The sequence below is a fragment of the Eubalaena glacialis genome, chromosome 8 (genome assembly GCF_028564815.1).
Source record: "Eubalaena glacialis isolate mEubGla1 chromosome 8, mEubGla1.1.hap2.+ XY, whole genome shotgun sequence".
Classification (NCBI taxonomy): domain Eukaryota; kingdom Metazoa; phylum Chordata; class Mammalia; order Artiodactyla; family Balaenidae; genus Eubalaena; species Eubalaena glacialis.
In genome coordinates, this window is record NC_083723.1 from 75447994 (window position 1) to 75463277 (window position 15284).

Below are 15284 nucleotides of genomic sequence, written 5' to 3' on the forward strand. Positions count from 1 at the left end.
CTTAATATTGTGTGAATATCTCTGAAATATTAAATATAATATGTAACACACTGAAGTTTTGACTTTAAGCGAAGAGAAACTAAATAACTTTAAATTTATGGAGAAGATTAGAGGTGACCTAATGATGTACATCTCAAACACTGGTGAACATCATCAAGAGTTTCTCTGTATTCCCAGGTCCAACATCTGATCCATAAAATCTGGTTCTCCAGGAAGATGGCTAGGCAATAAATTTAAAATTAACAAACTCTATTCCCTTTCTGCCCGTGGACGCCGCCGAGTAAGCATCGTTGACGTCTCCCCCCCTCCACTGCCGTCATGTCTAAGTCAGAGTCACCCAAAGAGCCCGAACAGCTGCGGAAGCTCTTCATCGGAGGTTTGAGCTTTGAAACAACCGATGAGAGTCTGAGGAGCCATTTTGAGCAGTGGGGAACGCTCACAGATTGTGTGGTAATGAGGGATCCAAACACCAAACGCTCCAGAGGCTTCGGGTTTGTCACATATGCCACTGTGGAGGAGGTGGATGCGGCCATGAATGCAAGGCCACACAAGGTGGATGGAAGAGTGGTGGAACCAAAGAGGGCCGTCTCAAGAGAAGATTCTCAAAGACCTGGTGCCCACTTAACTGTGAAGAAGATTTTTGTTGGTGGCATTAAAGAAGACACTGAGGAACATCATCTAAGAGATTATTTTGAACAGTATGGGAAAATTGAAGTGATTGAAATCATGACTGATCGAGGCAGTGGCAAAAAGAGAGGCTTTGCTTTCGTAACCTTTGATGACCATGATTCTGTAGACAAGATTGTCATTCAGAAATACCACACTGTGAATGGCCACAACTGTGAAGTAAGGAAAGCCCTATCTAAGCAAGAGATGGCTAGTGCCTCATCCAGCCAAAGAGGTCGAAGTGGTTCTGGAAACTTTGGTGGTGGTCGTGGAGGTGGTTTTGGTGGGAATGACAACTTTGGTCGTGGAGGAAACTTCAGTGGTCGAGGTGGCTTTGGTGGCAGCCGTGGTGGTGGTGGATATGGTGGCAGTGGGGATGGCTATAATGGATTTGGTAATGATGGTGGTTATGGAGGAGGCGGCCCTGGTTACTCTGGAGGAAGCAGAGGCTATGGAAGTGGTGGACAGGGTTATGGAAACCAGGGCAGTGGCTATGGCGGGAGTGACAGCTATAACAACGGAGGAGGCGGAGGCGGCTTTGGCGGTGGTAGTGGAAGCAATTTTGGAGGTGGTGGAAGCTACAATGATTTTGGCAGTTACAACAATCAATCTTCAAATTTTGGACCCATGAAAGGAGGAAACTTTGGAGGCAGAAGTTCTGGCCCCTATGGTGGTGGAGGCCAATACTTTGCCAAACCCCGAAACCAAGGTGGCTATGGTGGTTCCAGCAGCAGCAGTAGCTATGGCAGTGGCAGAAGGTTTTGATTACTGCCAGGAAACAAAGCTTAGCAGGAGAGGAGAGCCAGAGAAGTGACAGGGAAGCTACAGGTTACAACAGATTTGTGAACTCAGCCAAGCACAGTGGTGGCAGGGCCTAGCTGCTACAAAGAAGACATGTTTTAGACAATACTCATGTGTATGGGCAAAAAAACTCGAGGACTGTATTTGTGACTAATTGTATAACAGGTTATTTTAGTTTCTGTTCTGTGGAAAGTGTAAAGCATTCCAACAAAGGGTTTTAATGTAGATTTTTTTTTTTTTTTTTTTTTTTTTGCACCCATGCTGTTGATTGCTAAATGTAATAGTCTGATCATGACGCTGAATAAATGTGTCTTTTTTTTAAATGTGCTGTGTAAAGTTAGTCTACTCTGAAGCCATTTTGGTAAACTACCCCAACAGTGTGAAGTTAGAGTTCCTTCAGGGTGATGCCAGGTTCCATTCAAAATTTATTTACAACCTGCTTTGGTGGAGAAGCTATTGTCTTCCGAAACCTTGGTGTAGTTGAACTGACAGTTACTGCGTTGTGACCTGGAGTTCACCGTGAAAAGGGTCACCCAAGCAAAGTCATGGAGTTTTTTGATTATTAATATGATTGTTGGTACATCCTATGCAATATATCTAAATTGGATTATGGTACCAGATATAGATGGGAATGAAGCTTGTGTATCATCCATTATCATGTGTAATAAATAAACAATTTAATACCCTCTTAAAAAAAAAAAAAAAAAAAAAAAAAAAACAAACTCTATTCCAAAGTCTGAGGCTCACTGGTTGAAGGCATAAAATAATGCTTCCTAAAGCATGGAACAGCAGCCTGCCTCCAGTGCTTTAGAACATTACAGATTCCTTGATGCTACCCAAGATTCTTTTAATCTATCCCTCTGATGCTGGTGCCCTGGGAATATGCATTTTAGCAAGCAACTTGGGTTAATCTGATATAAAGTTTTAGAAACACTGGAATAGATCGTTGATTTTTTTTTCTCTCACTTAGAAAGAACTGTGTTCAAGATACAGCTGGAGGGATGAAGCCTAAGTAGAAGGCAAGAACTGATTAAATGCCCAAAGGTGTTTCCAAAGGAGGTTATAAAATCTACTACTGTGGAAATGCTGAAAAATGCAGTCTTGCTTGGTAGCAGAAGGCTAAACTAATGACCTCTGGAAAGCTTGCATAGCTCTATACAGTTTTAGATAAATTAAATGCCCAAAGGTAAAGGAGAATAAGAAATTGAATAGGTTTTTGGATGATGAGTTAATAATACAATAATGGGCTAGGCAGAGACAATTTTGGTGTTCCTTTGAAGCTTCGCAATGAGTTTTCAAAAACTTTAGGACTGAAGGAGTGTGTGAGACCAAATGTGGTATCTTAACCTTCTTTAGTGACCCCTAAGGGATAGTAGGTGAGCAGAATACATGCTTTTCTTTATTTCAGCTGTACAATCTCCCTGGCCTGAGCTGATTTTGCCATTGTCATCTTGCCTTCCCCTAAGCATTACCTCTGATGCCAGGCAAACAGAGTATACACAGCCAGATGTAACACACACACACACACACACACACACACATACACACACATTCAGAGCTTTCTCATGAACACAATTTCTATCCAAATAAATCTAAATGGCCTGAAATTGAGAGAAGGAAGATGTTAATTTTCATTAAGCTCAGAGTCAAATTTTTTGGAGCCCTGCTGTGAATGTATAAAAGGGTTATCAATTTCAAGCAACCCCTTCACCCCTTCAAACCTCACAGCATCCCACATGTCCGCATGCACACACACAGGCACACATATTTATACACCAAGAAGCATGTTTTTTTAAAAAAGAAAAGCATTGCACTGTACTGAAATAACCAACTACACATCCCTTCCAACCCAACTACTTTTAGTTTCGGAGTCCGAAAGCAAGAGTAAATTGTGTCATAAAGGAGAGAAGGCTGGACTTAGGATTGCAGCTCTGAGTTTAAATTCGGATTCTAACCTTTACTAGATATATACCATTTATACCCTGTGGTGTGTGTGTAGCAGCTTTAAAATGCATTCAATACAAGGTTATTTTCAAGAATAAGTAAAGTGGAGCAAAGATAAAATAAAAGTAGGAAATGAAATAAAATTCACTGTCAGATCAGCATGCAAATAATGTGTCACTATTACCTTAATCTTTTGTTATTATGGGCCACAAATTTGGTTCCAAACCTTCTGGCAAGCAAGACAAGTGAAAAAGCATGCTCAGTTACATAATTTACAGGGTCCATAGGACTTAAACAAAGTTATTCATGAGAAGTGCAACTATTACTAGCACTGAGTCCAGAGATAAATTTTTCCCATTGGGCTTTTATAACAAGGACCAACGCAGTGAATAATGTCCTCCAAATAGTCTTAGAATAAATGCAAGAATGAGTTTCTTATCATGGACCTCATGTACCTCAACGTAAGGCGAAAGTACAATGTCCCAAAAGCACAATGCTGTAAAACCGATTCTACAAAAAAGAATAAATGACGTGTTATGACCAGTCCCATGATGGGGGCTTAAAGTTTCTGGAGAGGAGGTCACAAATGGGCAGAAAATAGGCTACATCCAGCCCATAGATGTATTTTCATTGGGGTTGTATTATTATTATTGTTGTTGTTGTTATTGTTATTATTATTGTTTCCCACATTTAAATTGGGAGTTTCAAATAAGATCCAATTCCAGTGTGTGTTTGATTTTATTTAGTAGGTCTAGCCCCACTGGCAGCCCATTCCAACTTGAGGAGGTCACTGGAAACTGAAGAGCAGCTATCCTGTTAGCCATTGTCCCCTCTCTGCCACCTCAGTCATCAACTCTGCCTGCTTGGTCCCTGTAGCTCACACTAGTTTGAAACTCCTCACCTGGAGGAATAGGTAGAGTATATTTACCTCAGACAGTACAGCACCAATATTTCTCTCACCAAGCTTCCACTAAGTACTGAGCAGCAACAAAGTTCACTGTGGAGCCTTGAGCAAGTGATTTGATCATCTCTGACCCTCCACTTCCTCCTCTTAATTAAAAATACACACCCCTCAGAGTTTTAAGGATTAAATGAGATGTTTTCAAAAACAACGAACTGCTAATTACTATTCAAATGAACCATATTATTACCAGAAATTACCCACAATACTAGTTTACCTCATCTTAATCATCAGGGATCTTTAGGAATATTTTCTTCACCCTGTGACTGCTGGCTTTTCCATAAATCTATAGCATTTCTGTTACCTATTAGAATAGACGTCACTTGTGCACCACTTCATATCCTCTTGGTCCACCTCTTACTCCAGCCCCTCCTGCAATAATGAGTTCAATGGAGGTTCAACCAGCTGAGTGCAGGTACCACCCGACAGCCCTTCACCTGGTGTCTGTGGGGTATACCTGTATTGCCTCCTACCCCATGGCTTCTCCAGTGCAGCATGAGATGCCATCAGAAACCAGCCTGGCACACATCATGCACATCTCAGAAGTTAATGCCCTAGGGACCACCCTTGACAAATGGGTGAATGGGAACTGACAGATAAATACTCCCCTCTTTGTCCCACAGATGAACAGCTCAGAAACATATTTTATAAAGCTCCTCAGAAAATCCCAGCAAGGATCAAGTACCAGTCATCATACCATTTAGTCAATATCAGAGTGACAAAGGACAGACAGAAAGGTTGACGAAAAATTCATCCACATGGGTTTCACTGTGCATCACTCTAAATATCTTATACCTTGGATTCTACTTTGAATCTCATTCTTGGGGGCAAAGAAACGAGTGCTCAGCCTTTCTGGAAAATGATATTTTTCTGCATTTCAGTGTAACAGCAGACATTTCTGGCATTTACCCTAGTCAGATCCAAATCTTCTGAAATTCTGTTGATGAGTATTCTTAGCCTTAGACTGAAAGAAATTTATACCAAGAAATTATTGTCATGGTAGCAAAAACAAAGGACGTATTGCCTACAACCTTAGCTCTTGGCGAAAAGAGTAGCTGTATTTTTTCAACACTTTGAGAATTTCTCAATTTTAATATCAGGAAATATTTTCCCTACAAACAGTGATCCCACATATCCAATGAGTTGAAATGAGCTGACTTCACTGCCCAGTGTCAGCATGTGAGCCTGATTCAGGAAAGATGGTTCAAGAATTATGATAAGTTTCATTGGTAGACATTGGTTATTTCTACTGTTATCCCTAGTTCCATATTTCCTTTCATTCAGGGCCTCAGGCCAGACCTGCTGGGACACTAGAAGAGAGAAGAAACAAAATTTGTTTATCATAATCTTCTTTCAAGCTAGTCATGGAGTTATCACAATTTTAGCTCAGAAACAGCCTGACTTAACTGCAGGAAGGAGGTCCATCCTTCACTTCGTCTTTTGAAATCTCAGTCACAGAGGATTTGGAAATACAGATTTTTAGCTTTTCAGTTTCTTCAAACTTAAAAAAATGAAATTTTGAAAAATTCACCCCATCAGGAAAAAGAATACCTCACCCCATATATATATATTTATGTATAAAATTATACGTTACTTTACGCATACTATGTATACTATAAACAGATACAAAAATAGAAATTATAAATGAAAAATTAATATGAATAAACAATATTTTTGAGAGGTTTACTGTGTTTATTAACAACTATTTTCCTCATACTAAAAAATAATAATAATGTCTTAGTGAAGTAAAATAGGGGTGATGCAATCATCCCATAACGTAGTCAAAAAGAGACCTCAAATCATAGAACAGGGAAAGTGTCATTTTCTTGGTGTTCATTTGTGTTAGCATTATCTTCAATCTATAGTTTCTTTCCTGAAATATTATTCAGTCATTTAGCCATCTTGTGAGGGTTAGTTAAAACTAGAGAATATGATTTGTAACTCTTCTTAATTAGTGCAAGTAAAATGCTGAATGTTGCAATATGCTAAAAAGAAACCAAGAATGGAGACTGTGACCACCAATCCTTCCAAGTTGTAGAATTTCCCTTGGGCTACATGATTGTCCAACATCCAGACGGAGTCAAGATACTGCAGTCAATTCATTAATTAAATGTGAGTCACCTTTAACTTCTTTATTATTACATTATTGTTAGATTTTTTTAAACCGAAATGCTCTAATATTTTCCTCCTATATCCCAATGTATCTTGCACATATTGCAGTATATAGTTACTCCTTTTGGAAAGCATGTCTTTAGAGGTCAGTCTAGCTACAAAGTGACAACTCTTTGATTATATATCAAATCCTTGGAATCAAATATACATATGTCATTAGAAATGGGTTTTGCTGCAGGTTACAGAATGCACAAAATAGAGTGGCCTAAACAAGACAGGGTTTGTTTCTTTTTCACATAAACAAATTTTTGGAGATAAGCATCCAAGAGCTAACTTGGCGTTCCAGGATATCAGGCTCCTTCTGTCTTACTCCTCTGCCATCCACACACAGGCTTCCCCTTCATCATCCAAGATGAATTCTTGGGCTCCAGACATCATATCTATATCCCAATCAGCAATAAAGAGAAATGGACAAAGAAAGATACTTCTGGTAAATTTCACACAACACTCTGATAACATCCCATTGGACAGAAATTACTCAAAAGTCTACACCTAGCTGCAAGAAAGAATCAGGGATTCTATTATAAAAGCAGACAGCCAAGACTCCCAGTCATAATGCATAAAGATGTATTGATAAATATAGAGAGAAACAGAGGAGTTCTACGCTTTTAGTATCAACTTCTTACTCTACCTTTGTGGTCTATCTGGAATAAAAATTTCAAAGACTATCTAGCCAAAATGGTCTATGGAGCAGCATGTCTCTCAAAAATATAACAACTCATTTGAAATAATCAAATTCCACAAAATACATTTCTAGTTCTCCTGATTGAAGTCTAGTTTGAGAATTACTGGATTATATTGTAACAAAAAACATTTTCTTTTCCCTTAAAGCAACTTTATCTGTCTTCTAAGGAGAGAACAGCGCTTTGTTTTAATAAGCCCCTTTCTGAGCTTGTGTGTACAACTTTCCATGTGGGAGTCAGGTCAGAACTGAACTGCTCCATATAACAGAAGGCAAAAGGTGTGAGGTGAAGGAGGGCAGAGGTTAGAATCCAGCAGGAAAGAAGAGGTTGCATAAAAGTGGAGCACTTACTGGGACATGGTCAAAGAGAGACTTCCCATGGCAGAACCACTAAGAAAGGACTTTGTTTAAAATGGATATTAAGTTGTTTTCTGTGAGGTGCAAGATATAAATCCCCTCCTTCCTCTTGTCTCCTTCAGTAAAATCTACTATGCTTATTCATGCTTTCTTATGACTGAGAGAAACTTGAAGAGGTTCTGAATTCTGTGTCCAGGTGACTTTGGGCTCTAATAGAGACAGAAATTAGAGGACAAGGAAAGATCAACATGAGAATGACAATGATAATGTGAAAACAGAGACCCCTGCATTCTCATTAAAGCCAAATTTATATATGATCAGGTAAATTGATAAGGGATTTTCTTACTGTCAATCTTCCCTCTAATAGAACCAGAAATTAAATATAGATCTATTTACATGCCTTGAAGTATTTTTAAATGCATTTAAAATTTGCATTGAATATTTTGCTTAAGGTTGGAAAACTTTACCACACTGTAAAATCTTTAGAGTTCATTTAAATGAATGAATGCATTATAGTTTAAAGCATTGAATAAGAAACTTTCTATAAATAGGGTCTGACTGAACAAAGCAGAGACAGGAGAATATGGATAGAGAGAAAATGAGGCTGATTCAGGGCAGAAGGGAAGTCCACCTACAGAAGGAAGAAGGCCAGACAGCTCTGCACAATTGAACTAGAAGTCTGAAAAGCTCACTAGTCTGTGTAGACTCAGACTGGATCTTGGTCAGGAGAGAGATCACATCCAAGAGAGTTGAAATAAAAGGTCAGCACAGACAGGCCGAGGGCTAGGACAAATGTCCCAATAACTCAGGCACAACATCTGTGCTGACACTATGGGTTGACTAACCCAGCTTCCATCCACAGCACACCTGCCCCACCCAGGGATTGGGCAAGTGGGGATCATGTGACCTATGGCAAGCCAATAAGCTATAAGCAAAGTTGCTGAGTAGGCTTTCAGGAAAGCTTTCTCAAAGGTAAAAAAGCAGGTGGCCTGTATTTGTCTTTCCCCTTCTCCCTAAAAGGTTAAAGGCACAGCAGCCAACTCACAACCACAAGAGTGAAAAACACACATTAAGGATGGCAAGTCCAGAAGACAGAAGGAGCCTGGAATGCTGAGGATGTCTTTAGCAACTGCACTATCAGTATCCAGACACACTATGTGAAAACAGAAAACAAAAAAACCCTTACCTGCTTAAACAGCCCTTAATTTTGTTTTCTGTTACTAACAGGTAAAGAAATTAATAACTGATTCAGATAGAATTCGGAGCCCAAAAGCAGGGTACTGCAAGCAACAGAACCTAAAACATAGAGTTGCCTGAGAGGTGGCGATAACAACCGAATTATCAAATAACCAGACATTCCAGGCTGCAATGTAGAGACATTTGTCACGTGGAGGCAGAACATTTGTGACCCATTCTGGAACGCAAACCAGGAGTTCAACACAGGATGTGGTTTTAAAATGGGACTTTTCAGAATGTGGGAAATGATGGTTAGTTCTTGCAATTTTCAGCCAATTCCTACAAAAACAACAACAACAACAGCAAAAAGGATAAACTCAGGCTAGAGAAAGCCGTTCTGCTTGCACAAGTGGAAAGTAATACAACATTACTGAGATACACTCTGCCTTCAGCAAGCAATCTAGGTGGACTGAGAGTCCCCAGTAAGGATTCTTTCAGGGTAAAAAAGTCAATTACTTCTGTACCCTGTATTGAAACTCTTACAAGTTGTAAAGTAGCAACCTTGACAGAAAATGAAGTTGGTGACCCTGGGCTTTCTTAAGCACATTCCATTAAAAGTTCTTTGGCAGGAAAAAAAAGGGCTAAGCCCACAGTAAGGTCAGTCATTCTACCCAAGAGGTTATTTCAGATTTCTGCAAAAGGGTGTTCAAAACACAGACGCCAAAAGCCAAAAGTTCTCAAGCTTCAAACTTAAAACAGATTTGTTGTAGTTCCTCACACTTAAATCTACTGGAAGCAACTAGACTAGAAGCCTACTAGGTTTCTGAGGGAACCAAACTGCCAAAGAAAACCCAAGTCTCACTGGCAATGGCCAGTAACTGTATTACTCCTAGAAAATCAATCCCCAGGACTATAAATGAGAACAGGATGCCATACACATAGAAAAATTTGGTGAATAGCAAAAGAGAAAAAGGTTTACATTTAAAATGTAATAACATGTTTTAAAAAAAACTCATTAGAAGAATTGGAAGATAAATTTGAAGAGTTCAACTGGAAGAGATCTAAAAAAACATAGGGATAGAAAATGAGAAACAGAAAAATAAGAAAATGATAAAGTTCACAGAGTCCAGCAATCGAATAATAGGAGAACCAAAAAACAAAGAACAGAGAAGGGAAAAACTATTAAAGAAACTGTTCAGAGTACTCAGAACTGAAGAATGTGTGTCCAAATTAAAAGGACCCATCAAGTTTTCAGCACTGCATGAAAACAGATTTTCACCAAGGCATATCATTGTAAAATTTCAAAACACTGGGCACTAAAAGGAGATCTCCCAAGTGTCCAGAGAGGAAAAGCAGATCACAGTCAAATGATCAGGAAAGAAAATAGCTTCAGATTTGAAAATGGAAGCAATTCTTGAGGAAAAGTTATTTACAACCTAGAATTCTCTATCCAGCCCAAAACCCAGTCGAGTGTGTATGTAGAAATAAAGACATTACCAGACTTTAAAATCTAAAATTTTAACCCCATGAACCTGGAAGGTACAAAGAATGAGAGGGAGTCAACACAAAAAGAGGAACGTCTGAGGTACAGGACACAGGAAATGCAATACCAAAGAAACAGGAAAGAAATCATATAGCTGAGAATAAAGGGAGATCCCGGGACACCATCTGTGTTCCAGGTATAGAAGACCACCGGAGTCTATACCGGAGTAGTTACAACTCTGGCAAAGAAAGGAGGGTGAATTTGACAGAAAACCTAATAGAAATGAGATTAGGAACTTGGAAGACAATTTGAAGCTCAGCTATTGAAACTAAGCAAACAAAGAAAAAAGACAAGTTGGTTTAAAAAAAAAAAGATTTTAACCCAGGAGAAACAAAAAATTGTGCCAGAAAGGAAATTAATCAGAGTTTAACATGGCTTATCTCTAAAAATACATACTCATAATAATACAAACAATGAATACTGAGTTAACCAAAATGATGGTGTAAATATAGTATGAGAATGGAGAGATGAGCACGTGCATGCTGGGGAAATAATGGGGAAAAAGAGCTGCATGTTCATATTCCATAGTGGAAGATCAATTAGCTAGAGTGTTTTAGAGATATAGAGATAAATGCCAGAAGAATCAACTCAAAGTATGGAAAGGGGTTGCCTCTGGGGAAGAGGAAATGAATGGAGGGCAGGAGAAATGGGACTACTGTCTTTTTTATTTTATTATTATTAATTTTTTTGGCCGTGAAGCCTGCAGGATAGACCAGGGATTGAACCTGGGCTATGGCAGTGAAAGCTCCAAGCCCAACCATTGGACCATCAGAGAATTCCCAGGACTACTGTCTTCTTAAACTATGCATTTAGTGACTCCTTAAACTACGTGCATATGTAAATTTGATTAAAAATAAATACATTAAAATTCAATAATAAGAAGCCAAACACTCTAGTAGAAATCAGGCAAAGGGCATTGAGACATTTCACAAAATGAGAAATAACATATAAATAACAATTAACGTTTTAAAATATTCTCAGTCTCACTAGCAATTAAAGAAATGCTATGAGATACTTTTCAAACTTGTATTGAGAAAGATCAACATTAACAATGAGAACCTTTTTGGGTAGGATATGTAGAAACACTATTACAGTATTTATGTAAGGAGAAATTGATACAGCTCTCGATAGGGTTCTTTAGTAATATTTACAAAAGTCTTAGAATGTTCATATTCTTTCACCCAGTAATTCCAGGCACTGGAACTTATCCTAAAGATATAATAAGAAATGTGGCAAAGATTTATCTACAAGGATGGTCATCACCACTTTGTTCATAATAGCGAAAACCTGGAAATAACTTCATATGTCCAACAATAGCAGAATATATAAATACAATATAAAATGCAAAATTTCACTTCTATTAAAAGTAATGATGTGGATTATATTGGCCTGGAGAAATGTTCACACGTATTCTACCTGAAAAACTGGATTACAAAATAACATACATAATGGGATCTCTTTTTTGTTAAAAATAATTATGCAGTATTACATAAGAAAAATCAAAGGATGTACAACAAAATTCTTTGTGCCTCTGTACACAGTATTTCAGGGTTTTTTTAGTTAATACATGCACAACACCTAAAATAGTACCCAACATATAATATGCACTACCCATAAATGTTGGCAATTACTAGCTATCATTACCTGTAGAAAAATTTGAAATTTTTTCTACAATGACTACTTTCTACTTAGGTAAAACTATAAATGAAAATTTTTAAAATGGCAAGGATCCCAGTAAGGGCATAATTGGCATTCCAACCTCACAAATTTTATGATATCCAGACAGAACCCAGGGAGTCCTATGAAGACCATGACAGTCCACAGAATAAATGATGACTTTGACTTTGAGAATCATAAGTGTCTCAAACATGAAGTCAAGGACTGCCCTGATGATGGCACTGGAGAAGGCAGAGAAACAGAAAAAAGTAGAGGAGAATAAGAAAGTAGGTGCCTGTACTAGTCAGACCGCTGGTAGGTAACAGATGACACTCTCAAATGGAGTCATGAAGGGCAGTTCATTAGAGCAGCCATTTACAAAAGTGTGGGCAAGGCTTAGGGGAACCAGCAAGGAAAGGTGCAGTGTCCCACGCCAGAAACAGCAGGCTGCTGCTATTACACTTCAACCAGAGCAATGACAAGAGGGAGGAGTTCCAGCACGCTGAGACAATGTCTGTCTGGAGAGGGTCACAGTCAGGAGCTGTGACTTTGGGTAGAGGGTTACAACCAACCCACAGAAACTTTGCCGGGATAGAGCCAGCAGACCAAGGAGAGCTGCTTCATTCTCCTTTCATCCTTGATCATCTGATGGGGCCTCCCATTGCCCAAACCTAATTAAAAGCCAAAGATCAAGGCAACTCATAGAGGTCATATTCCCTGCAAAGAGAGCAGCATAGAGAAGGATATAGAGTGCTTCTGGAAGAGCAAATGTAAAGTGCTCAACAAACTATCCCATATCAAGGCATGGGTTGTATTAGAAAGGAATGCACTTGTCCATTCCTCAGCGGTGGTTTTAGCTGCCACCCAATTCTAGCAGGATACTGCAGATACTGTAAAAAGAAATCTTCTGCCACAGGCCTATTGTTTCTTAAATGCCTGACCTTATTAGCATCCTAATAGCATCCTAATCCTCCATTTGTTTCCCTGTCTTTGCAGTAAAGATCATTGATACTATTTCAGGGTCTTCAGCTTGATGTAAGATCCAATTGCTCCTGGACTTCACCTCCAGTTCTTTCCTAGCTACACTTTCATCTCTCGTTTTTCCATGGATAATACTGCTCCTAGCTCAGATGGAACCTTTTACAGGTAAATGCCAAACTGACTACTCTTAGCCTTGTGCGTGGGACTAAAAACACTCCCTCCTTGCCCTATTGAATCAGCCAGGATAAGCTAAGGCAAACTAGGCCGACAACAACAAAAAAAACACACCAAAATCTAGTGGCTTTAAAGCAACAAGGTTTATTAATTGCCCACTCTATCATATATAAGCCAGGGATCTCTACTCAACACTATCACTCAGGAAGCCAGTTAACGGAAGACTGTTTTCTCAACACATCGTTTCCATGATCTCAGAGGCAGGGAAAAAACATGGTGAATTATACAACGGCTCTTAAAGCTTCTTCATGGAAGTTACACACATCAATCACTTCAGCTCACATTTTACTGTCCAAATGAAGTCACATGGCCAAGGCTAAGTTCAAACTGGCAGAGAAAAACAATCCTACAATATCCCAGAGTGAGAGAAATTTCGTTTTTGAGCAGACCCTAATGACAAACATGTATGCTCTGTTTGTTCCACCTTATTCTTAGCGGACTGTAACATTGAAAAAGATAAAATAAAACCACACTGTGAGGTCCAAAAATTGTCCTTAAAGTAGCAAAGGTTATAATAATTTATCATAGGCGTCAGCAACCATTTGAAACTAGTGGACCAAACTGAGAGATGTGTTAGAAGCTAGACAGGGTCAAAAGACCTTCACAAACTAGTTCCTCCCTTCAGATTTCTCTTGAATGCAGTAAATATTAACACTGTCAGTCATCCTAAGATGCAGCAAATCATGGGCAGAAAATGTGACCTTAGAGGGTAGGCCTTTAGAACAGAAACAGAGGGGTCATATTATTCTCTCTGACTTGATAGAGAGTGGGAAGTGTGGACTCTGCCCCCAGGCGGCAAAGGGACTTTCTTACTCTCTCCAGTTGAAATGTCATTTGGTCAGAGATTCCTAACCTGCACACTTTCTACTTAATAGCATCCCTCTCCACCCCCACCTGGAGCTTTCCCTTCTGCTTAATATGCTTTATCTTCGTAATGCTTATCACCATCTTATATGCCTCTTATTTATCTCTTTCTTCCTACCCACTAAAATAGAAACTTTTAGGACGGGGATTTTTATATATCCCCAGTGCCCAGAAGAGTGCTTAGCACATAGGAGGCACTTAATAAAGATTTGTTTATTAAATAAATGACTACATGAGAGTCCTACCAGGTGTTTGGAGGGAAGGCTAGCCTTTACCTGCGGGAGGGACTCAGCCACATGATGGGCCTTGGGCTCAGAGACTCTGAAAGAATCCATATTGAGGCTCCCATTGTAAGAATTTCCCATGTAAGTCCTCTACGCTGATAACCCCATGCCTTCACTAGGGCCTTGCTAGACATTTTAACCTGGTCTCAATTATTCCGCATGATTCATTCCATGGAGAATAATGAGATTGTAATATGTGCTTCTATTACTCCGTAGGAAACAGCTCTGGACTGCAGCCGGGTCTGCAGCCAATGGCTCCCTTCGCACTGTGGCCATGCTCCTACAACCTCCCTAAACCTGCAGATCCTTCAAGGACCAGGTGAGTCACTGATTCAAGAAGTACTCCCTGACCCCCAAACTAGGCAGAGCGCCACGACTAATGCCCTTCTGGTACCATGTAAACTTCCTCCATTGCACATTTCATACTCAGAACTCTAAGAAGTCAGGAACCAGCCTGTTTGGCTGCCTCTGTATACCTACTGCTTTATACAGTGCTTAGCATGTAGTGCGTGCTCTGTCAATACATTTTAAATGAAAAGTTAATGTGATGAATGAATAAACGAATGAATGAATGAATGAAGTGGCATTCTGGCAATCTAAAAAAATCCATGTGCACATCAGATAATGTCTACATACTGAATAAATAGTTCCCTTACATATATGTACTACTATCATTCACATGTGTGGAGATGCTTTTGACATTCATGAAATATACATGTATTTAAAAGAGTTATTGAATTAAAAGTAACTTTTTGAAATTGTGTATTTTCTCAATGAGTGAATGCTAAAAATACTATTACTATTGTATGGATATTCCAATAGTGTTTGGATTTTTTTAAAAAAGTGATTCTCATACTTGAAGAAATTGGAAAATAGTGAGCTAGAATAAGATGATGAAATTAAATTCACATACAAAAAGGTGTAATACAGGCTGCAAATATACTGGCTCTATTAAGTAAGCAT

The 15284-nt window shown here is 39.0% G+C and overlaps 1 pseudogene; it reads left to right on the forward strand.

The window, feature by feature from the left end:
- The first annotated feature begins 262 nt into the window (after positions 1–262).
- On the forward strand, positions 263–1790 carry LOC133096812 (heterogeneous nuclear ribonucleoprotein A1-like; annotated as a pseudogene).
- The last annotated feature ends 13494 nt before the right edge of the window (positions 1791–15284 follow it).